Genomic DNA, 25126 nt, shown 5'->3' with positions numbered 1-25126 from the left:
GCCGTGCTTACTGGTCCACGTATCTGTGGTTAGGTGGACCTTGCCACAGATGGCGTTGCGCAGTGCACACTTGATTTTATCGGACACTTGGTTGTGCAGGGAAGGCACGGCTCTCTTGGAGAAGTAGTGCCGGCTGGGAACAACATACTGTGGGACAGCAAGCGACATGAGCTGTTTGAAGCTGTCTGTGTCCACCAGCCTAAATGACAGCATTTCATAGGCCAGTAGTTTAGAAATGCTGGCATTCAGGGCCAGGGATCGAGGGTGGCTAGGTGGGAATTTACGCTTTCTCTCAAATGTTTGTGAGATGGAGAGCTGAACGCTGCCGTGTGACATGGTTGAGATGCTTGGTGACGCAGGTGGTGGTGTTGGTGGTACATCCCATGTTTGCTGGGCGGCAGGTGCCAACGTTCCTCCAGAGGCGGAGGAAGAGGCCGAGGCGGCGGCAGCAGCAGAAGAGGCCGAGGCGGCAGCAGCAGAAGAGGTAGCAGGGGGAGCCTGAGTGACTTCCTTGTTTTTAAGGTGTTTACTCCACTGCAGTTCATGCTTTGCATGCAGGTGCCTGGTCATGCAGGTTGTGCTAAGGTTCAGAACGTTAATGCCTCGCTTCAGGCTCTGATGGCACAGCGTGCAAACCACTCGGGTCTTGTCGTCAGCACATTGTTTAAAGAAGTGCCATGCCAGGGAACTCCTTGAAGCTGCCTTTGGGGTGCTCGGTCCCAGATGGCGGCGGTCAGTAGCAGGCGGAGTCTCTTGGCGGCAGGTGTTCTTATTTTGCCCACTGCTCCCTCTTTGTCTTTTGCTACGCTGTTGGCTCGGTCTCACCACTGCCTCTTCCTCCGAACTGTGAAAGTCAGTGGCACGACCTTCATTCCATGTGGGGTCTAGAACCTCATCGTACCCTGCATCGTCTTCCACCCAGTCTTGATCCCTGACCTCCTGTTCAGTCTGCACACTGCAGAAAGACGCAGCAGTTGGCACCTGTGTTTCGTCATCATCAGAGACGTGCTGAGGTGGTATTCCCATGTCCTCATCATCAGGAAACATAAGTGGTTGTGCGTTAGTGCATTCTATCTCTTCCACCCTTGGGGAAGGGCTAGGTGGATGCCCTTGGGAAACCCTGGCAGCAGAGTCTTCAAACAGCATAAGAGACTGCTGCATAACTTGAGACTCAGACAGTTTCCCTGATATGCATGGGGGTGATGTGACAGACTGATGGGCTTGGTTTTCATGCGCCATCTGTGCGCTTTCTGCAGAAGACTGGGTGGGAGATAATGTGAACGTGCTGGATGCACTGTCGGCCACCCAATTGACTAATGCCTGTACCTGCTCAGGCCTTACCATCCTTAGAACGGCATTGGGCCCCACCAAATATCCCTGTAAATTCTGGCGGCTACTGGGACCTGAGCTAGTTGGTACACTAGGACGTGTGGTTGTGGCAGAACGGCCACGTCCTCTCCCAGCACCAGAGGGTCCACTAACACCACCACGACCATGTCCACGTCCGCGTCCCTTACTAGTTGTTTTCCTCATTGTTACCGTTCACCACAGTAAGAAAAATATTATTCGGGCCAATGTATTGAATTAAAATTCAGGCCTTTTTTTACAGACACCTAACACTGTCTGGCTATCTATTTAGGTACCGTATTACACTAATACAGGCACACAAGTAATGACAGATATGGTTGAATATAAATGTGAGGCCTATTTTTTACGTGCTGTGTGACAGATATACCTTTAATCACAGAATTAGACTTGTATCTGCACTGTAGCGTGTGTGTTAAGTTTTTCAGAATGACACTATCAGCACCTTCAATCTAAGATATCCTTTTTGGGATAGATTTAAAGTAGGCCTGATATAGCAGAAACTACTAATTTTGAGAATGGCAAATTTGGGAATAGTTTTTCAACCCAGAACAAAAACTGTGCTTTTACGGTCACTACAAATAATTTGACCAGCTAAAACAGTACAGATTTGGTTGAATAGAAATGTCAGGCCTATTTTTTACGCGCTGTGTGACAGATATACCTTTAATCACAGAATTAGACTTGTATCTGCACTGTAGCGTGTGTGTTAAGTTTTTCAGAATGACACTATCAGCACCTTCAATCTAAGATATCCTTTTTGGGATAGATTTAAAGTAGGCCTGATATAGCAGAAACTACTAATTTTGAGAATGGCAAATTTGGGAATAGTTTTTCAACCCAGAACAAAAACTGTGCTTTTACGGTCACTACAAATAATTTGACCAGCTAAAACAGTACAGATTTGGTTGAATAGAAATGTCAGGCCTATTTTTTACGCGCTGTGTGACAGATATACCTTTAATCACAGAATTAGACTTGTATCTGCACTGTAGCGTGTGTGTTAAGTTTTTCAGAATGACACTATCAGCACCTTCAATCTAAGATATCCTTTTTGGGAAAGATTTAAAGTAGGCCTGATATAGCAGAAACTACTAATTTTGAGAATGGCAAATTTGGGAATAGTTTTTCAACCCAGAACAAAAACTGTGCTTTTACGGTCACTAAATATAACTTGACCAGCTAAAACTGTACTGATTTGGAGGAATAGAAATGTCAGGCCTATTTTTTACGCGCTGTGTGACAGATATACCTTTAATCACAGAATTAGACTTGTATCTGCACTGTAGCGTGTGTGTTAAGTTTTTCAGAATGACACTATCAGCACCTTCAATCTAAGATATCCTTTTTGGGATAGATTTAAAGTAGGCCTGATATAGCAGAAACTACTAATTTTGAGAATGGCAAATTTGGGAATAGTTTTTCAACCCAGAACAAAAACTGTGCTTTTACGGTCACTAAATATAACTTGACCAGCTAAAACTGTACTGATTTGTAGGAATAGAAATGTCAGGCCTATTTTTTAGGCGCTGGGTGACAGGCTCAACTTGCCCCTGATGTAGTATATGGCCAAAAAATAACCACACTATTGATGGTTAAATGCACTTGGGTGACACAGGCTCAGCCTGCACCTAATGTAGTATATGGCCAAAAAATAACCACACTATTGATGGTTAAATGCACTTGATGAAAGCTTGACCCTGATGTAGGATATAGCAAAAAATAACCACACTATTGATGGTTAAATGCACTTGGGTGACACAGGCTCAGCCTGCACCTGATGTAGTATATGGCCAAAAAATAACCACACTATTGATGGTTAAATGCACTTGGGTGATACAGGCTCAGCCTGCACCTGATGTAGGATATAGCAAAAAATAACCACACTATTGATGGTTAAATGCACTTGGTGGTAGCTTGTGCTGGCGCACCACAAGCCACAAAATGGCCGCAGATCACCCCAGAAAAAAGTGATATAAAAACGCTCTGGGCAGCCTAAAAAAAGTGAGCAATTCAATATCAGCACTTCAATGATCCACAGCTGGAGATCGATCACTGAATTAAGTCTTTTGGAGGAGTTAATCTGCCTAATCTCGCCCTAACGTCGCAGCAGCAACCTCTCCCTACGCTTGTATCAGCAGAGTGACGTGCAGCGCTACGTGACCCAAGCTTATATAGAGGCTGGGTCACATGCTGCACTGGCCAATCACAGCCATGCCAATAGTAGGCAAGGCTGTGATGGCCTCTTGGGGCAAGTAGTATGACGCTTGTTGATTGGCTGCTTTGCAGCCTTTCAAAAAGCGCCAAGAAAGCGCCGAACACCGAACCCGAACCCGGACTTTTACGAAAATGTTCGGGTTCGGGTCCGTGTCACGGACACCCCAAAATTCGGTACGAACCCGAACTATACAGTTTGGGTTCGCTCATCCCTAGTTTCGGATCCAATTTAAACAAATTGGTAAAAAAATTGTACTGACGTTTTATATATATATATATATATATATATATAGCCATGTTGATAGTTTAAAAACTTTTTTTGTGCATGTGTTAAGCTTTTATATTATCCCTTATAGGGGCAGATGTCTGTCAGTGTTTGAACACAAACGGTAGTATCAGAAAAAGCAGTTGAATGTCCTTAGCAAGATCCCAAAAATTCTCCCTTTTTTGGGGGCTGGAGCAGTGCAGTGCAGAACTTTACAGACAAGGCTGGAGATGTGCAGCTATTTAAGGATAATAGTAGTGGCACCAGGGGGAGTAACAGCTGCAGTACAGTATAGAACACAATGAATAGGCAGACACACTGTTAGCAATGCCAGATCTATTCACTGTCATCAGACAAAGGTGTTTGGAAATCCTCATGGATCCATGTGCATGATACATTTTGACAAAGCTAATGCTTTGGACACTTGCACAGGATAATTTTGCCAGCTTGTGTGTGACACCTCCTGTCTCACTGAAAGCCTTATCTGACAGTACGCTGGAGGCTGGACAGTAGAGCGATAGCAAAGTGGACAAGTTCTAGCAGTTCTGCCTCCCTAGAAGTCCATGGGGATAGGGAACATTTGCTGGAAAAAGGGTAAAGTCATTTAGAAAACTAGACTATTTTAACAGGAAGCTGACCAGTAGAACTACTGCCATAGAGTATGGTCAAGGCGCATAACCGCACGAAATAAAAAAAGAATTTGCCAATTTTAATGGACAGCTGGTCAGAAGGAAAACTTCTATAGAACAGAATTAAATTTGTCAAAAGGTGCAGAACTGTGCGACATTTGGAAAACAAAATAATCTTTGTGGGCAGCTGGCCACAAGTAGTAATTCATAAGGACAGAATCAAATTTGGGTGAAGGTGCAAAAATGCCACAAATCTAAGTAGTACGGCACCAATAGTTTTCTCACAGCCACGCTACCATTATGGATGTCTCACGATAGAGAGGATGACAAGGAGGCAGGGGCTTAACTACCATAGGTGCAGACCATGCGATTGCTATGGGGCCCAGGGCAAGAGGGGGCTCAGTTGGGATAATCCCCTTTTCTACTGGAGGTGAAAACTTGGTCGAAAAAATGGCCCAAGGATCATTGAAAGGGGTTTTGGGAGAAACCCTTTTGTCCTGTGTGGGGGGCCTGGCTTGATCCTTGGCTATTGGGCCCTTACTTCTCTATGTATGCCACTGCAAGGAGGAGTAGGAGTTTGTGGAGGAGATAAAGTAGCTGATGATGATGATACGGCCACTGCAGATTGGGAGTTTTCCCACTGAATTTCGGTGATGCCTTGGTATCTATGTTTGTGTATGAATAACCGTATCTTATTTTCATTCTGCAGATCTTACATACGGCAGTAGATTTGTGTACAATCTTCTGACATATCTAGCAGTGTAAAGGGGCCTTAAGCCTCCAATATGACAGCGAGCAGATTTCAAACTACCTTGGTCTCAAATTAATATGCAGTAACTGATCATAGCTGTGAAAAAAATGGAGCAGAGTTGAAAAGCAGACAAGTAACCAACACTTAATAAGTGATTGAATTGCATAAAGAGAAATAGTTTATAAGTTGACGGCTTTGGACAATACATTTTCATATTTAGTTTGTTAGCACCTTCAATTTATTAAATATTGAAATGTATGTTAAAGTAAAGCATAATTCCCAACCTTTCTGATATCCATTGAGAAATGTATTTTAAGATTGTATTTTAATAGACATTATCCAATTTAATTATGCAGAGATTAGTTACTTACTAGAGATATTAAAACACACTTGGGCAATATATCTCAGATGACTTAGAAGATTTCCAATAATGAGTGAAGATTATGTTTCTACATTAAAGGAAACCTGTCAGCGGCAAAACCCATCCCAAACCGCCAGCAGTACCTTCAAGTAGCTGGCAGTGAGTTTTGACTGATGATTTTCTTACTGCATTCTCCGCGCTATTTTCCAGTCAGGCTTGAAGTCAAGGGGGCAGCGGCCTCCTTGCTTCAAGTCAAGGTAACCTTACCCCCTTCCCTGCCCCTTCGCTGTGACTGACAGCCGGCTGTTCGGCAAAGCCAGCCGGCTGTCAGGCATAAGCACTGTCAGTCACAGCGAAGGGGCAGGGAAGGGGGTTACTTTGACTTGAAGCAAGGAGGTCGCTGCCCCCTTGACTTCAAGCCTGACTGGAAAATAGCGCGGATGGAGGATAAAAGATAGTTTTTCATACTTCTGCCTCATCAGAATGCAGTAAGAAAATCATCCGTCGAAACTCACTGCCGGCTACTTGAAGGTACTGCTGGTGGTTTGGGTTGGCTTTTGCCGCTGACAGGTTTCCTTTAAATAGGTTGAAGCGTGTATATGTGTAGCATCCCCTGAACAGGAAGAATACACAGCCAAAAATATGTGCACAATCCTTTTATTAAGTGGGTTCTGCCATATCATAGACTTTCAACATGGCTCTATTATAGTATGGCATAACTGGCGACATGTTGGAGATGTGGCACACTATAACAGTGCTTTAGTAGTAATAAAAAGAACTTAAAGGGAACCTGTCATGTGGATATTTGATTATAATCTAACTAATTGTATACAATCATTAACTACTAAAAAGTGCCTTAGATGTATTCACTTACTGGTGTGACAGATGGTTACCTCATAATATACACACAAAGATGCCGCATGCTGCATGCTAATGAGCTGATTTGAGTCCAGCGTGATGTCAGTGAGTCCAGCGTATATTTAATTCAGAGCTATAGCCACTCCCCTGCCCACCTGCTGCTGATTCCTATGGAAACAAACTGTCATTCAGCAGCAGGTGGGCGTGGAGAGTCAGGACCTCATGAATATTCATGACTCATCATTATCAGCTGGAGCTTTTCAATACAAGATGTTGGCAGATTGACTGGGTCAATTAAAGAAAGTGACCCAGCATTGTGCTAAGAGAATCAATCACTTATTTATGTTGCCCTTAGTTAGGACACCATAAAACTGGTGACAGGTTCCCTTTAACTTCCCTGCACCAACCTCTGACATCAAACTTATGTGGCACCTTTGGGATGAATTTAGCTGAAATGGATTTAAATGTGTTCAAATTTCTAGTGAAACATCTTCCCAGAAGAGTGAAAGCTTTTATACCAGAAAGGAGCATACCAACTCCATATTAACCGCCTCAGGACCACCTAACGCAGGATCACGTTCCGGAGGCGGCAGCCCTGCGCAGAGTCACGCATATACGCGTCATCTCGCGAGACGCGAGATTTCCTGTGAATGCGCGCACACAGGCGCACGTGTTCACAGGATCGGAAGGTAAGCGAGTGGATCTCCAGCCTGCCAGCGGCGATCGTTCGCTGGCAGGCTGGAGATGCGAATTTTTTTTAACCCCTAACAGGTATATTAGACGCTGTTTTGATAACAGCGTCTAATATACCTGCTACCTGGTCCTCTGGTGGTCCCTTTTGTTTGGATCGACCACCAGAGGACACAGGCAGCTCAGTAATATGTAGCACCAAACACCACTACACTACACCCCCCCCTGTCACTTATTAACCCGTGATCACCCCATATAGACTCCCTGATCACCCCCCTGTCATTGATCCCCCCCTGTAAGGCTCCATTCAGATGTTCGTATGTTTTTTACGGATCCACGGATACATGGATCGGATCCGCAAAACACATACAGACATCTGAATGGAGCCTTATAGGGGGGTGATCAATGACAGGGGGGTGATCACCCCATATAGACTCCCTGATCACCCCCCTGTCATTGATCACCCCCCTGTAAGGCTCCATTCAGACATTTTTTGGCCCAAGTTAGCGGAAATTTTTATTTTTTTTCTTACAAAGTCTCATATTCCACTAACTTGTGTCAAAAAATAAAATCTCACATGAACTCACCATACCCCTCACGGAATCCAAATGCGAATTTTTTTTTAGACATTTATATTCCAGACTTCTTCTCACGCTTTAGGGCCCCTAGAATGCCAGGGCAGTATAAATACCCCACATGTGACCACATTTCGGAAAGAAGACACCCCAAGGTATTCCGTGAGGGGCATATTTTTTATTTTTTTTGTATATTCTTTATTTTTCAAGAATTTTCATAGTAAAAGTAACAATGGTATTTGACATAATCATGACACACATACTTCTGGTCATATTTATACGTTACAATCCAATAAAGCAATCTCGTCCAGTCATATTAAGGCACAATTGTCGACTTAAAGTCCATTTCTGAGAATAGGAGATAAGAACAACTTAATACATATAAATACATATAAATTGGATCAAGCTATGGTGCTAATGCGTAGGATCTGAGGTAATTTGAGAGCAGAATTTCACTTTATTGTGGTAGTGACCTAGAGGAATACCAAAAGGTACATGTATCATGAAATGGAGCACATAAGAAATCTTAGGTTAAAGAAAAATAGAGTAGAACATTAACAAGAACATGGGTCAATATATAACTACTGCGATCTTCCTATTTATGGATCATTAATACATCTGTATTCCTCTGGAAGGATATGTCAGAGGAAAATTTACGGGCAATAATTGTTTGGCTAGTATGGGTCAATCTGTAGTGAGTCAGTAAATTGACATTTCACATCAAATCCTGGGACTTATATAGGTGCATAGGTAGAGTTAAAGAGGTGAGTTAGAGTGAGAGGACAAAACTACAGGTATATGAAGCGATATCTTGCCTGTGAGTCATTATAAATTAGTACCTATTAGGTATTTGTTTCTTCCTTATAAAATTCTAACCATGGTTGCCATGTTGATAAAAAGGATTTTCTGCATCCCCTGTTCCAACCCACCAGTTCCTCCATTAAACAGATTTGGTGGACTTTGTCCATCCATTCCTTCCAGGTGGGGGGTTCCACATCCCTCCATTTGGTGGGTATAATATATTTTGCAGCTGCAATTAGATGTGTTATTAAGCAGTTCGTTTTGGGCTTAAAATCCTTCTGCGGTTTCCAAAGCAAAACCAGTTCAGGTGTAAGAGAGAAGGACCTTTTACAAATTTTCTTAATTGTGTCTTCAACATTCTTCCAAAAAACTTTAATTTTATCACAAAACCACCAAATGTGGGACATGGTTCCTGATCCCATCATACACCTCCAGCATTCATCCGTAGGTGTAAGTCTAATGCAATGGAGAAAGCTAGGAGTTCTATACCACCTTGAAATAATCTTGTATGAGTTTTCTTGTAAACGGACACATTTGGAAAACCCGTGTGAATGTCTAAGAATGAAATTAACTTCCTCGTCAGTCAGGGACATTTCAAGCTCTTTTTCCCACAAACGGAGAAAGTAAGGTCGGGTGTGAGAGGTATCTAACATTAATTTAGAGTATAGTCGAGACAGTATCTTGGTCTGGGGGGAGGCAATCAAAGTGTAGTTTTCTATCCAGGTTGGGTCAGTAGGAGTTGCCTGGAGTTTCTTAAATTTCTTACATGTGAGAGTGATGTCCATGTCAACAAGATCTGACCTAATGTGTCTAGGGATACGCCTTAAAGTATTCTGAAGGAATTCAGATATGTCTGTTGCTTTACTTAGTTCAGAAATTTTAATACTGGAAAGGCTATTCCAAGCTTTGTAATTTCCACCTATTTTGGGCGTAAGAAAAGCCGGCAGAACCGATAAGGGGGCTAAGGGGGATAATAAATTAGCCGAGAGATTTAAGTCATCCGACTTTCCACAGTATTGTAGCATACAACGAGTGATATCACTCAATATCTTACTTTTGCTAAGTGAATGGGCTTTAACCCATAGGAGATGTATATTTTCTTCTCCCAGTAAGGCTTTTTCTAAGTCAGCATATAAAGCAGTGTTATTAAATCTATTTAGGTCCATCCACCTTTCCAGCTGGATGGCATGAAGATAGGTCTTAACATCAGGTAGTGATAAACCTCCATTTGCTCTTTTCCTTATGATAAGGGGGTAAGCCAGACGCGATCTTTTGTTTTGCCAAAGGTATGTGATAAAAAGGCTACGAAAGTCTGAGAGAAACTTGTTCGAAAGCGGAACTGGGAGACATCTTAAAGTGTATAGTATCTGGGGCAGTATATAAGTGGCTAATAGATTTTTCCTGCCAATCCAGGACAAGTAAGGGAGTTTGACTGAATTTAAGAAGGTTTTAACTTTAGAAAAAAGTGGAACATAATTAAGCCTAAAGAGGTTTTTGGGATTTGCTGGTAACATGATGCCTAGGTGTTTGATAGCTTCCTTTGGCCACTGAAAGGAAGTATGTGATTTAATCTCTTCCATATGTTGAGTGTTGCCAGATATGTTTAAAATCTCTGATTTATCATAGTTGACCTTAAAGTTTGAAATATCCCCGAATTCCGTTAAGATCTTCAGGATTTCCGGGATAGCTTCTTTGGGGTTAGTTATAAACAATAACAAATCATCAGCAAAAGCTGCCAAAGAGTGGGTTCTCCCCCTGACGTGCAAACCTTTGATAACCTCAGAAGACCTGATTTTCTGCAAAAGTAATTCTAGGGTTAATATAAATAAGGTCGGGGACAAGGGGCAGCCTTGTCTCGTCCCATTCAAAATATTAAATGGGGGAGACAGTACACCATTAACCAAAACTCTAGCTGATGGACCACGGTACAAAGAGAAGATTGCGTCTATGAGTTCAGGTGGGAAACCAAAGTGCCGCAGAGCTCCCTCCATGAAAGCCCAGTTGACTCTGTCAAAGGCTTTTTCTGCGTCTGTTCCTAGAAGCACTAGGGGGATATTATGTTTTTTTGCATAATAAATAGCATGGAGAGCTCTACTAACATTATGCTTACCCTCTCTGCCTTTGACAAAGCCAACTTGTTCCTCATTTATTAATTTTGGGAGGAGCCCTGCGACACGGCGGCTCAGTAGCTTAGCCCAAAGCTTAACATCCACATTAAGAAGGGAAATTGGCCTATAGCTACTACATTTAGTAGGGTCTTTCCCCTCTTTGGGGATTATTGAAATATGGGCCATAAGTGTTTGTGGGGGAAGTGAACCTCCTTTTATTAAAAAGTTACACATATTTGTAAAATGCGGGGTAAGAGCTTTTTGGAATTTCCTATAATATATTATAGGCAGTCCATCTGGGCCTGGGCATTTTCGAGGGGGGATACTTGCTAATATTTCTGTGACTTCGTTTATTGATATTGGCGCCAATAATACATTTCTGTCGTTTTCAGTTAATTTTGTAACCTGAACTGACTTAAGGAATGAATTTATTTTCCCGGCTGTTTGAGAAGGGTCATCTTGTTTTAAATTGTAAAGTTGTGAGTAGAAATTGGCGAATTCTTTGGCTATGGAAGGCGTGTTGGAGACGTTAAGCCCTTTATCAGTTTTTATGTTAGGTATACTGTAAATGCTTTTTCTCTTTGTCCCTTTATCATTTGTGTGAGGAGTTTAGAGCCTCTGTTGCCATGAAGATACTGTTTGAATTTGGCTATTCTAAGGGCTTTGGCTGATTTTATATTTAGAAGATCTCTTAATTGGCTTCTAAGTTTGGTGATATCTACGAAGTTAGCATCCGTGGGAGAAAGTTTGTTAATATTTTCAATAGTTGAGATTTGGGCAATTATAGAGTCTATTTTTGCAGTCCTTTGTTTGCGTACCCAGGCTCCTAAGGCTATGAGTTCACCCCTGATGTAAGCTTTGTGTGATTCCCACAGTATAGCTTCACTCATAGTTGGAGAAGCATTAATCTCAAAGAAAGCATTTAGTTTATTCTCTAGTTTAAGCCTATCTTGTTCGTTCTCTAAGAGAGTTTCGTTTAGTCTCCATGACCACTCCCTGGGTGGAATACCTTTCAACTGTACCATCAAAGAGACCGGGGCATGGTCTGAGACCAATATGTCACCGATCGCTGCTTGTTTAATTCTCTCCAGTATGTGATTGGATAAGAATAAGTAGTCTAAGCGTTGATAGGTTCTGTGTACCGCAGAATGAAAGGAATAGTCCTTCTTATCTGGGTGGACTATTCTCCAGGTATCTGAGATTTGGTGGGAAGCTAGCATTCTCTTCAGCTTGCCAATTTGTTTAGTCGTAAATTTAGGCACAGCTGAGGTAGAGTCCAGGGAGTGGTCTAGAGCTATGTTTAAATCCCCTCCTAATATCAACAAACCTTCCCTGAAATCCTGTAGGGATTGTAATAGTTTGATGAGCCATGGAATCTGTTTGATATTAGGGGCATAAATGTTAACTAGCGTGACTTTATTTTCATGCAGCATTCCCTTCAGAAATACATAGCGACCACTAGGATCTATGTAGTGTGCATGTTCTTTAAATGGAACATTAGTTCCGATCCCTATTGAGGCTCCTCTAGAAGCAGAGGAGTGTGTACTGTGGTACCATTTTTTATATCTTTTAGTAAAAAGATTAGGGACCCGGTTGTGCCTAAAGTGGGTTTCCTGCAGGAACAGGATATCTGCATTTTCTTTTTTGAGTACCTGGAAAATCTGACTCCTCTTTTGAGGTATATTCAGCCCCTTAACATTAAAGGAGCATATCTTCATAGAACCCATAATGTTGACAGTAAAGTAGATTTTAGGTAATTATTACCCATCTGATCCAGTAGAAAAGTATATTTGACCCAAAGAAAAAACTTAAATACATAATAACTAATCAAAGAAGTTAACTGACGGTCCATCAGACCAACAATACTGTATAGTAAGGTGTTTCACTAAAAGTGAAGTACCCAACCACCCCTTCTTTAAGGACCTAATTAGGTAATGAAGAGTGGAAGGATGTAAGGGGAAGAAACGGGATGACTAATATAGGTAAAAGAATATTAGCATCAAGGGAAGGAAAGGGAAAGGGTTAAAAGACAGGGGAGGGAGAGGCTGTGTTTCACACAAAGCCTGTGTGGGGTCACACAGCGCATTCAAAATGTAGACGTGTCGGCTGAGGACAACTCCAATCCTAACTTCACCACGCAGATCAAGCATATCGTCCTTCCCAGCCAGCACGTCTCCAGATATTCCCATCACCGTATGTATTTGGATTACACTTCATTTCTTCTATGGAGTGAGTTACAGGTTATGGTTACAGGGTAGAGGTTTTACTAAGGTTATGTGGTATATAGGTTAGTTATTAATCACATTAAGACACCCAAATTAAGGGGAGATGGCATCCTACAGCTCTGTATGTGTAAGTTCGCAATATGTCTATCACTTAAATTACCCAGACAGAACCTGCAGAACAATTGGAGCACAGTTAGTCTCCATTACAGGGACTGTCTGGGGAATTGTGGACACATATACCACTAGAACAGTGAAGAAGTAGTATGTGTAATTCCATCAACATGTGAGGATAATGATAGTGTAAAAACATATGCTAATAAGCAGACATCCGAACAAGCATGTCAAAGAATTCGGAGCATGTCTCCTTATAACTGCTCATATGTCAGACTAAGCTCAAAAAGGATAATCAATCTAAACATATATGCACGTTTAGAAATAAAATTAAGTGTCCCCAACAATAAATTCGGGTGTAAGTAGAAGCTCATACCAAACTCCTACTACATAAAGTGTAGACAACTTTAAAGCTGGACTTCTTCTTCAAGTGTCCTTTAATTCAGTTTGGCGCTTCTTGGCGGCAGGCGATTTGAATTTTCTAACTATCTGCCAATCTGCCTCTGATGGTAATGGTGGGATCTTTGTTCCTCCAGCGAGCGGCAACCAAGAAGGAATATCCAAGGGTTCTATCTTCAGAATGTTCCATATCTTATTAAGGTCAGACGGATGACGAATGATGACTTGCTTGCCATTGATAGAAGTGTATAACCCGAAAGGAAAGAGCCATCTTAGCGGGTATTTTTTAGCTCTCAATAGGTCAGTCAGTGGCTTTAGAGCTCGCCGTTTAGCTAATGTGCTGGCAGCCAGATCTTGGAAGATCTGTATCTTGGAGTTATCCAGGAGTATGTCGCCTTTCTCCCTGGCTGCGCCTAAAATGGCGGCAGTGTCTAGGTAATTTAGCAGACCGCATATAATGTCCCGTGGTGGGGCTTCTGCTAGGGGCTTCGGTCTGAGGGCTCTGTGAGCTCTCTCTACTATCACCGCAGCAGCTCTGTCTGGGCCCAGGATAGAAGAAAAGATGTTACTGACCGTGGTAAGTATCGCCTCTGTTGGAATTTCTTCAGGGACACCTCGTATACGGATATTCTTCCTCCGACTTCTGTTTTCTTGGTCCTCGAGGTGTAGGAAGGCAGCGTTCAGCTGATCTTGCATTTCTTCTAGGTTAGACTGCATGGCGCCGCTGTGTTTAGTGATCGCTACCTGTGATTCTTCTAAAACTGCAACCCGCTGGCCAGTTTGTTTGATGTCGGCTTTAATAGCAGACAGTTCTTTCATAACTGGTTCAAAAGCTGTAGTCAGGGACTCCCTGAGAAAGGTCCTAGTGATTGGCATTAAGTCACTTCCACACTGGGCCTCCGACATAGCGCAGGAGCCTTCATCATCCGAGTCCTCTGTATAGCTTTGTGCCGCAGCAGCTTCCGGCGCCATCTTGGGTCTGCATGCCGGCGAAGACAGCTTCTTTTTCAGATATTTGTCCATATCGGATTGTCCCCTACTATGTTTAGGGGTTCCCTGTGACTCTCTGGTCTTGTCTTTCGACGGTTTCCCCATATTTTAGGGTGATGGGAGTGCTGTATAAGGCTGTTAAAAGCGCTGTGGACCGGAGCACACGAGTCAAGCAGCCATTCCCTGACGCGGCTAGCTCCGCCCCCCCCCCCCCCCGTGAGGGGCATATTGAGTCCATGAAAGATTGAAATTTTTGTCCCAAGTTAGCGGAAATGGAGACTTTGTGAGAAGAAAAAAAATATCAATTTCCGCTAACTTGTGCCAAAAAAAAAAAAAAAATTCTATGAACTCGCCGTGCCCCTCATTGAATACCTTGGGGTGTCTTCTTTCCAAAATGGGGTCACATGTGGGGTATTTATACTGCCCTGGCTTTTTAGGGGCCCTAAAGCGTGAGAAGAAGTCTGGGATCCAAATGTCTAAAAATGCCCTCCTAAAAGGAATTTGGGCACCTTTGCGCATCTAGGCTGCAAAAAAGTGTCACACATGTGGTATCGCCGTACTCAGGAGAAGTTGGGCAATGTGTTTTGGGGTGTCATTTTACATATACCCATGCTGGGTGAGAGAAATATCTTGGTCAAATGCCAACTTTGTATAAAAAAAAATGGGAAAAGTTGTCTTTTGCCAAGATATTTCTCTCACCCAGCATGGGTATATGTAAAATGACACCCCAAAACACATTTCCCAACTTCTCCTGAGTACGGCAATACCACATGTGTGACACTTTTTTGCAGCCTAGGTGGGCAAAGGGGCCCACATTCCAAAGAGCACCTTTAGGATTTCACTGGCCATTTTTCACAGATTTTGATTTCAAACTACTTTGCACGCATTTGGGCCCCTAAAATGCCAGGGCAGTATAACTACCCCACAAGTGACGCCGTTTTGGAAAGAAGACATCCCAAGGTATTTCGTGATGGGCATAGTGAGTTCATAGAAGTTTTTATTTTTTGTCACAAGTTAGTGGAATATGAGACTTTGTAAGAAAAAAATAAATAAAATAAAATCATCATTTTCCGCTAACTTGTGACAAAAAATAAAAAGTTCCATCAACTCACTATGCCCATCAGCGAATACCTTAGGGTGTCTACTTTCCGAAATGGGGTCATTTGTGGGGTGTTTGTACTGTCTGGCCATTGTAGAACCTCAGGAAACATGACAGGTGCTCAGAAAGTCAGAGCTGCTTCAAAAAGCGGAAATTCACATTTTTGTATCATAGTTTGTAAACGCTATAACTTTTACCCAAGCCATTTTTTTTTTATCAAAGACATGTAGAACAATAAATTTAGAGAAAAATTTATATATGAATGTTGTTTTTTTTGCTAAATTTTACAACTGAATGTGAAAAATGTCATTTTTTTGCAAAAAAATCGTTAAATTTCGAATAATAACAAAAAAAGTAAAAATGTCAGCAGAAATGAAATACCACCAAATGAAAGCTCTATTAGTGAGAAGAAAAGGAGGTAAAATTCATTTGGGTGGTAAGTTGCATGACCGAGCAATAAACGGTGAAAGTAGTGTAGTGCAGAAGTGTAAAAAGTGGCCTGGTCATTAAGGGTGTTTAAGCTAGGGGGGCTGAAGTGGTTAAAGGGCATCCGTCAGCAGATTTGTACCTATGAAACTGGCTGATCTGTTACATGTGCACTTGGCAGCTGAAGGCATCTGTGTTGGCCCCATGTTCATATGTGCCTGCATTGCTAAAAAAAAAATGAAGTTTTAATATATACAAATAAGCCTCTAGGTCTAGGAGCAATAGGGTCGTTGTCATTACTCCTACAAGTTCAGCTCTCTCTTTAAATGCTGCGCCCTCTGGATTATTTTTAACAGGGCCTGACTTCTCCTAAAGTCTTGCGCTGCGCTATGCGCTTCAGTATCCGGTACAGGTACAGTACAGGAAAGAGGCTTGCAGCACAGAAAAGAACTCTTTCCTGTGCTGTGCCTGTTCATAGGTACAAATATGCTAACAGATGCCCCTTAAGCCCTTCAGGACCCTGCTATTTTTCACCTTAAAGACCAGGCCATTTTTTGCTAATCTGACATGTGTCACTTTATGTGGTGATAACTTTAAAACGCTTTTACTTATCCAAGCCATTCTGAGATTGCTTTCTAGTCGCATATTGTACTTCATGACAGTGGTAAATTTGAGTCAAAATATTTCATTTTATTTATAAAAAAATACCAAATTTACCAAAAATTTTGAAAAATTCACAATTTCAAAATTTCAATTTCTCTGCTTTTAAAACAGATAGTGATATCTCCTAAAATAGTTATTACTTTACATTTCCCATATGTTTACTTCATGCTTGGATCATTTTCTTTTTTTTTGGGGACGTTAGAAGGCTTGGAAGCAAATCCTAAAAAAAAAAATTCAGAAAATTTCCAAAACCCACTTTTTAAGGACCATTTCATATCTGAAGTCACTTTATGAGGCTTACAAAATAGAAACCACCCAAAAATGGCCCCATTTTATAAACGTAAAACTTGTAAGGAGACCGCAGCACTCACTTGTCTTCTATAATCCAAATTTTATTCACCAACTTAGTGCGACGTTTCGACCGTCATGGTCTTTTTCAAGCAATGAACGTTGTAAACAAAATAAGATATATATACCCTCCCAGAGGGCCACATGACCAAATCAAGTATGCTAATTACCAATCGAATATGCTAAATGTATACCACCCAGCCGTGCAATTCAATTGCTCCGGTCAGAGTATACAAAAGGGGGCCTAGAGGGGACAAGTTTTGATCCAAATCTGGTATAACTATATTGAAAAATGTGGGGGATACAGAAGATACATTGATATAATCAGACAGAGGTATCCCTTATTTTAATATTTCAATTACAAAATTATTCACCACGGTGAGTAGGCATCCACCTTAATTTGAGTGTATAAAGTCCGGTGGGTACCTCCACCCCATATACCCTATGGGGGTGTGTGCCCACTGATATGGATATAAGTGTGTTGATCTTAGGGGAGGGAATCGATCCGTTCATGACCTGTGTGGAGCACGTCCCCCCTCTCTGAGTTGGTCTAGTGAGCCCTCAAACGTTTTCCATCCATGCAACCATAAGGACATTTATACTAGGTGATCGGTATTACATTACTGTCCATGTACCTTTATTGTCCTTTGATGTGACGGCAGTGACCATGTTTTGACATTTACTATAGTTATAACAGATCTGGTTCAAAACTTGTCCCATCTGGGCACCTCTGATGGAGGACCAAGATACTATGTATCCATATATAGTAGTCACAAGCCCACATTGAATGACCATGCAAAAAAAATTTTTTTGAATAGTGGATTTTCTGTATCCTTCATTTCAGGCTAATGTTATGCTTAGAGGATGTAAAAGAGTGACATAATCTATAGTAGATGGTTACTGTTTAGATAGACGGACAGAGGTACTTAAACAATACTTAAAAAATGTAAATATAAAAAAATATAGATAACAGCGAATAGGTAGACCACGTTAGTACAAACTGTTTTGATTGTTACTAACATTAAATAGAGCAAGTTCATGGCGCAGGCGCTAGGTGATTGAGAATATGCAGTACATAGTAAGTGTCCGAGGCGCCTGCGCGCTACATGTAGAGAGATGCCGGGATGAGTTGTTAGTATGGTTGCCATGGTGCAAGCGGATGACGCGTAGCACATGCACCAGAAGAACGGAGCAACATCATATTCAGTAGACACATGCCTTAGGCACGCAGGCGCGTTGTGAACGGAGGGACGCCAGGTAGAGTGCAAACTTTAAACACATGGAAGCGTTCGGGATGGCACCTTCTAAGATATGCTCCACAGGATTCCATGGGGAAATGCATAAGGACATGGTTTTGATTTCTATTATGGGTTACACTTTTTAATATAATGAGTGGGTGTTTTGTATACTCTGACCGGAGCAATTGAATTGCACGGCTGGGCAGTATACATTTAGCATATTCAATTGGTATTTAGCATACTTGGTTTGGTCATGTGGCCCTCTGGGAGGGTATATATATCTGATTTTGTTCACAATGTTCATTGCTTGAAAAAGACCATGACGGTCGAAACGTCGCACTAAGTTGGTGAATAAAGTTTGGATTATAGAAGACAAGTGAGTGCTGTGGTCTCCTTAAAAGTTTAACGTATTGCTGGGGGAGCTTCAGACTGGAACCACCACTAAAAGGTTGTATTTACCCTATTTTTCTATCATTGTGCTGCTGCACAAATTTTCCCCATTTTATAAACTACACCCCTCAAGGTATTCAAAACTGATTTTACAAACTTTAGGCGTTCCACAAGAATTAAAGGAAAATGTAAATAAAATTTCAGAATTTCACTTTTTTGGCAGATTTTCAATTTTAATCCATTTTTTTCCACTAATAAAGTAAGGGTTAACAGCCAAATAAAACTCAATATTTATTGCCCTGATTCAGTAGTTTACAGAAACACCCCAAATGCGGTCATAAACTGCTGTTCGGGCACACGGCAAGGCGCAGAAGGAAAGAAACGCCATATAGTTTATGGAACGATTTTACCGGGATACTTTTAGGTTGCTATGTCACATTTGAAGACCCCCTGACGTGCCCCTAGAGTAGAAACTCCAAAAAAGTGACCCCATTTTAGAAAATACACCCCTCAAGGTATTTAAAACTGATATTGCAAACTTTGGTAACCCTTTAGATGTTCCACAAAGATTAAAGGGAAATTTAGATGAAATTAAAGAATTTAACTTTTTTTATAAATTTTTTCCAGTAACAAAGCAAGTGTTAACAGCCAAATAAAACTCAATATTTATTGCCGTGTTTCGGTAGTTTACAGAAACACCCCATATGTGGTCGTAAACTGCTGTATGGACACATGGCATGGCGCAGAAGGAAAGGAACGCCATATGGTTTTTGGAGGGCAGATTTAACTAGGATAATTTTTAGTTGCCATGTCACATTTGAAGGGGGATGCACCCCTAGAGTAGAAACTCCAAAAAAAGACCCCATTTTGGAAACTACGGGATAAGGTGGCAGTTTTGTTGGTACTATTTTAAGGTACATATGATTTTTGGTTGCTCTATATTATACTTTTTGTGAGGCAAGGTAACAAAAAATAGCTGTTTTGGTGTAAGATCCACACCTGTCCCGCACTCCAGGTTCCGCATGTCTCCATTGATACACCAGCTCCGACCCCTTTGCGAACCAACGCGGGGATGCAATCGCAAGTGCACCGAAGGGGAAGACCGCATGGCTTTCGGGGACAGCTTGGCCGGGCTAGTAGCAGTGCGCTGCGGCCGAGCTTGTCTCCGGTACCAATTCCATTCCAGTGTCCATGTCGACGCGCTCGCGCACTCTCGCAGCGCCTGTCATGTATCCGCGTGTACGTTCGAAAACGGGTTCGCAAGGGGATACGCGGTCACGTATTACGAGTTTCTTATGCGCTTCACCGACCAGCGAAGGGAATAGCACCTGGCCGCAAGTTCAAAGTAGATAATGGGGCCGGCATTAGTCTAATTGACTAATGACCGACCAAAGCCTTGTACACAGGTGTAGGGCAGGATCGTGACCTATGGGGAGTGGACACTTGGCACCCTGGGATTTGTTAGCAGGCACATAAAAGGTGGCCTCCCAGGTCGGTCAGTGCCCACTGTTATCCTTCCTTATCCAGGTGCAGGTCAGTACTGCCAGCTACTGACTGAAGATTGCTGGGACTCCGTCCGTTCCAGTGGGACCCAGGACCCGGGACTTTCCGCCATCTGTTTTCCTGGCAAGTTGCACAGGGACTTATGCACGGATCGGGACTACTCCTGGCTTTCCTTTGTTTTTTGTTTGACTGATATTTGCCCAGTGAAGTTTACCTGGACTTTTTTTATTTTGTTAATAAACCCCTTTGACTTCGTCCTCACTGGTCTGTTTCGTTGGTGCCTTGCATTACATTTGGCACCATTTTTATTTTTTGTTATTTACAGTGTTCATCTGACAGGTTAGATCATGTGGTATTTTTATAGAGCAGGTTGTTACGTACACAACAATACAAAATATGACTTCTTTTTTTGCTGTTTGTTTCAGTTTAACATAATAAAGGATTTCTGAAAAAAATGATTTTTTAGTGTCTCCATATTCTGAAAGCCATAGTTTTTTTATTTTTTGGGCAACTGTCTTGTAGGGGCTTTTTTTTTTTAATGAGATGACGGTTTGATTGGTTCTATTTTAGGGTGCTGTGAAGGATAGGAGATCTTTTCTTGTCACATGTCAGCCATCTTAGGCTACTTTCACACTAGCGTTCTGCTGTCCGCTCGTGAGCTCCGTTTGAAGGGGCTCACGAGCGGAGCAGAACGCTTCCGTCCAGCCCTGATGCAGTCTGAATGGATGCGGATCCGCTCAGACTGCATCAGTCTGGCGGCGTTCAGCCTCCGCTCCGCTCGCCTCCGCACGGCCAGGCGGACAGCTGAACGCTGCTTGCAGCGTTCGGGTGTCCGCCTGGCCGTGCGGAGGCGTGCGGATCCGTCCAGACTTACAATGTAAGTCAATGGGAACGGATCCGCTTGAAGATGACACCATATGGCTCAATCTTCAAGCGGATCCGTCCCCCATTGACTTTACATTGAAAGTCTGAACGGATCCGCTCAGGCTACTTTCGCACTTAGAAATTTTTCTAAGTTATTAATGCAGACGGATCCGTACTGAACGGAGCCTCCGTCTGCATTAATATGATCGGATCCGTTCAGAACGGATCCGATCAAGCGCTAGTGTGAAAGTAGCCTTAAAAGGTTGAAGTGCTTGTGACCATTTTAAAATAATGGTTACATATTTCACATACTTCCTCTTCTGTCTTTTCCATTTTCAAATGTCATGGCAGTTTTAGCTGTTTGCACCTGCTTTCGTTTCCTCTTATAATTTTCCAAGAAACTAAGTTCCTAATTTGTGGTTAAGCTGATCTCTGCAATTGTGGTTGTGTAATATTTTCTGCTCTGTAAGCAAATGTGATCATGACTTTTATGAGACATGTGTGGGAGGTTTTCTTCCTCCTCCCCAAAAACAGTATAAGATTATACACATTTTGTCTTTAACCCCTTAAGGACACAGCCTTTTTACACCTTAGGACCAGGCCATTTTTTGAAAATCTGACCAGAGTCCCTTTAAGTGCTGATAACTTTAAAACGCTTTGACTTATCCAGGCCGTTCTGAGATTGTTTTTTCGTCACATATTGTACTTCATGACACTGGTAAAATGAAGTCAAAAAAATTATTTTTTTTGCACCAAAAAATACCTAATTTAACAAAAAATTTGGAAAAATTTGCAAATTTCAAAGTTTCAGTTTCTCTACTTCTGTAATACATAGTAATACCCCCAAAAATTGTGATGACTTTACATTCCCCATATGTCTACTTCTTGTTAGAATTGATTTGGGAATGATATTTTATTTTTTGGGGATGTTATAAGGCTTAGAAGTTTAGAAGCAAATCTTGAAATTTTTCAGAAATTTACAAAAACTCAATTTTTAGGGACCAGTTCAGGTCTCAAGTCACTTTGCGAGGCTTACATTATAGAAACCACCCGAAAATGACCCCATCTAAGAAACTACACCCCTCAAGGTATTCAAAACTGATTTTGCATACGTTGTTAACCCTTTAGGTGTTGCACAAGAGTTATTGGCAAATGGGGAGGAAATTTGAGAATTTCATTTTTTTGTCTAATTTTTCATTTTAACCCATTTTTTCCACTAACAAATCAAGGGTTAACAGCCAAACAAGACTGTATCTTTATTGCCCTGACTCTGCCGTTTACAGAAACACCCAATATGTGGCCGTAAACTACTGTACGGCCACACAGCGGGGCGTAGAGTGAAAGGTGCGCCGTATGGTTTTTGGAGGGCTGATTTTTATGGACTGGTTTATTTACACCATGTCCCATTTGAAGCCCCCTGATGCACCCCTAGAGGAGAAACTCCCTAAAAGTGACCCCATCTAAGAAACTACACCCCTCAAGCTATTCAAAACTGATTTTACATACATCGTTAACCCTTTAGGTGTTGCACAGGAGTTATTGGCAAATGGGGAGGAAATTTGAGAATTTCATTTTTTTGTCTAATTTTTCATTTTAACCCATTTTTTCCACTAACAAATCAAGGGTTAACAGCCAAACAAGACTGTATCTTTATTGCCCTGACTCTGCTGTTTACAGAAACACCCAATATGTGGCCGTAAACTACTGTACGGCCACACAGCGGGGCGTAGAGTGAAAGGTGCGCCGTATGGTTTTTGGAGGGCTGATTTTTATGGACTGGTTTATTTACACCATGTCCCATTTGAAGCCCCCTAATGCACCCCTAGAGGAGAAACTCCCTAAAAGTGACCCAATCTAAGAAACTACACCCCTCAAGGTATTCAAAACTGATTTTACATACATCGTTAACCCTTTAGGTGTTGCACAGGAGTTATTGGCAAATGGCGATGAAATTTGAGAATTTCATTTTTTTGCCTAATTTTCCATTTTAACCCATTTTTTCCACTAACAAAGCAAGGGTTAACAGCCAAACAAGACTGTATCTTTATTGCCCTGACTCTGCTGTTTACAGAAACACCCCATATGTGGCCGTAAACTACTGTACGGGCACACAGCGGGGCGTAGAGTGAAAGGTGCGCCGTTTGGTTTTTGAAGGGCTGATTTTGCTGGACTGTTTTTTTGGCACCATGTCCCATTTGAAGCCCCCCTGATGCACCCCTGGAGTAGAAACTCCATAAAAGTGACCCCATCTAAGAAACTACACCCCTCAAGGTATTCAAAACTGATTTTACAAACTTTGTTAACCCTTTAGGTGTTGCACAAGATTTAATGGAAAATAGAGATACAATTTCAAAATTTCACTTTTTTGGCAGATTTTCCATTTTAATATTTTTTTTCCAGTTACAAAGCAAGGGTTAACAGCCAAACAAAACTCATTATTTATGGCCCTGATTCTGTAGTTTACAGAAACACCCCATATGTGGTCGTAAACTGCTGTACGGGCACACGGCAGGGCGCAGAAGGAAAGGAACGCCATACGGTTTTTGGAAGGCAGATTTTGCTGGACAGTTTTTTTTTACACCATGTCCCATTTGAAGCCCCCCTGATGCACCCCTAGAGTAGAAACTCCAAAAAAGTGACCCCATTTTAGAAACTACGGGATAGGGTGGCAGTTTTGTTGGTACTAGTTTAGGGTACATATGATTTTTGGTTGCTCTATATTACACTTTTTGTGCGGCAAGGTAACAAGAAATAGATTTTTTGGCACGTTTTTATTTTTTGTTATTGACAACATTCATCTGACAGGTTAGATCATGTGGTAATTTTATAGAGCAGGTTGTCACGGACGCGGCGATACCTAATATGTATACTATTTTTTTTATTTATGTAAGTTTTACACAATGATTTCATTTTTAAAACAAAAAAAATGTTTTAGTGTCTCCATAGTCTAAGAGCCATAGTTTTTTCAGTTTTTGGGCGATTATCTTAAGTAGGGTCTCATTTTTTGCGGGATGAAATGACGGTTTGATTGGCATCTATTTTGGGGTGCATATGACTTTTTGATTGCTTGCTATTACACTTTTTGTGACGTAAGATGACAAAAAATGGCTTTTTTTACACCGTTTTTATTTTAATTTTTTTACGGTGGTCATCTGAGCGGTTAGATCATGTGATATTTTTATAGAGCCGGTCGATACGGACGCGGCGATACCTAATATGTATACTTTTTTTTTATTTATGTAAGTTTTACACAATGATTTCATTTTTGAAACAAAAAAAATCATGTTTTAGTGTTTCCATAGTCTAAGAGCCATAGTTTTTTCAGTTTTTGGGCGATTATCTTGGGTAGGGTATGATTTTTGAGGGATGAGATGTCGGTTTGATTGGTACTATTTTGGCGTACATGCGACTTTTTTGATCACTTTTATTACCTTTTTTGGGAAGTAAGGTGGGCAGAATTTCAATTTCATCCTAGTTTTTTATTTTTTATTTTTATGGCGTTCACCGTTCGGGTAAAGTAACATAACCGTTTTATAGATCAGGTCGTTACGGACGCGGCGATACCAAACATGTGTAGGGAATTTTATTTTTTTCATTTTTAATCAGTGATAAATGTGTTTTTTGATTTTTACTTTTTTTTCACTTTTTTTAACTTTTTTTTTGACCCAGACCCACTTGGTTCTTGAAGATCCAGTGGGTCTGATGTCTGTATAATACAGTACAGTACAATATATATTGTTCTGTACTGTATTTTACTTACACTGAACAGATCTATGCTTTTAGCACAGATCTGTTCAGCACCATGGACAGCAGGACGCCTGAGAGGCGTCCTGTTGCCATGGGAACCTTCCCCGTCTGCTCAGAACTGCGCAGACGGGGAAGGGTAAGCACAGGGCTGAGGGGGGCTCTCTGGGGGCTCTCTTTCTCTCCCATCGGGGGGCTGCAAAGGCACAGCAGCCCCCCGATGGGAGAGGGAGGGAGCTCCCTGCGCTGTTAACCTTTTCCATACAGCGGTCCGTACGGACCGCTGTATGGAAAGGGTTAACGGCTGACATCGCATCGCAGATGTCAGCCGTTTATACCAGGGTGCCAGCAATGTGCTGGCACCCTGGTATCCCCACTAGAAACCAACGATTATACAAGGGGAGGCGGGCGGGGGATCGCGATCCCGCCTGCCGCACCGCCCGCTTCCCGCACCGCCCACACTGCCCGCAACCCTCCCCCTGCACCTCCCACCGGGCTAAAATCAC

The sequence above is a fragment of the Bufo bufo genome, chromosome 1 (genome assembly GCF_905171765.1).
Source record: "Bufo bufo chromosome 1, aBufBuf1.1, whole genome shotgun sequence".
NCBI classification, from domain to species: Eukaryota; Metazoa; Chordata; class Amphibia; order Anura; family Bufonidae; genus Bufo; species Bufo bufo.
This window is presented reverse-complemented; position numbering follows the sequence as displayed.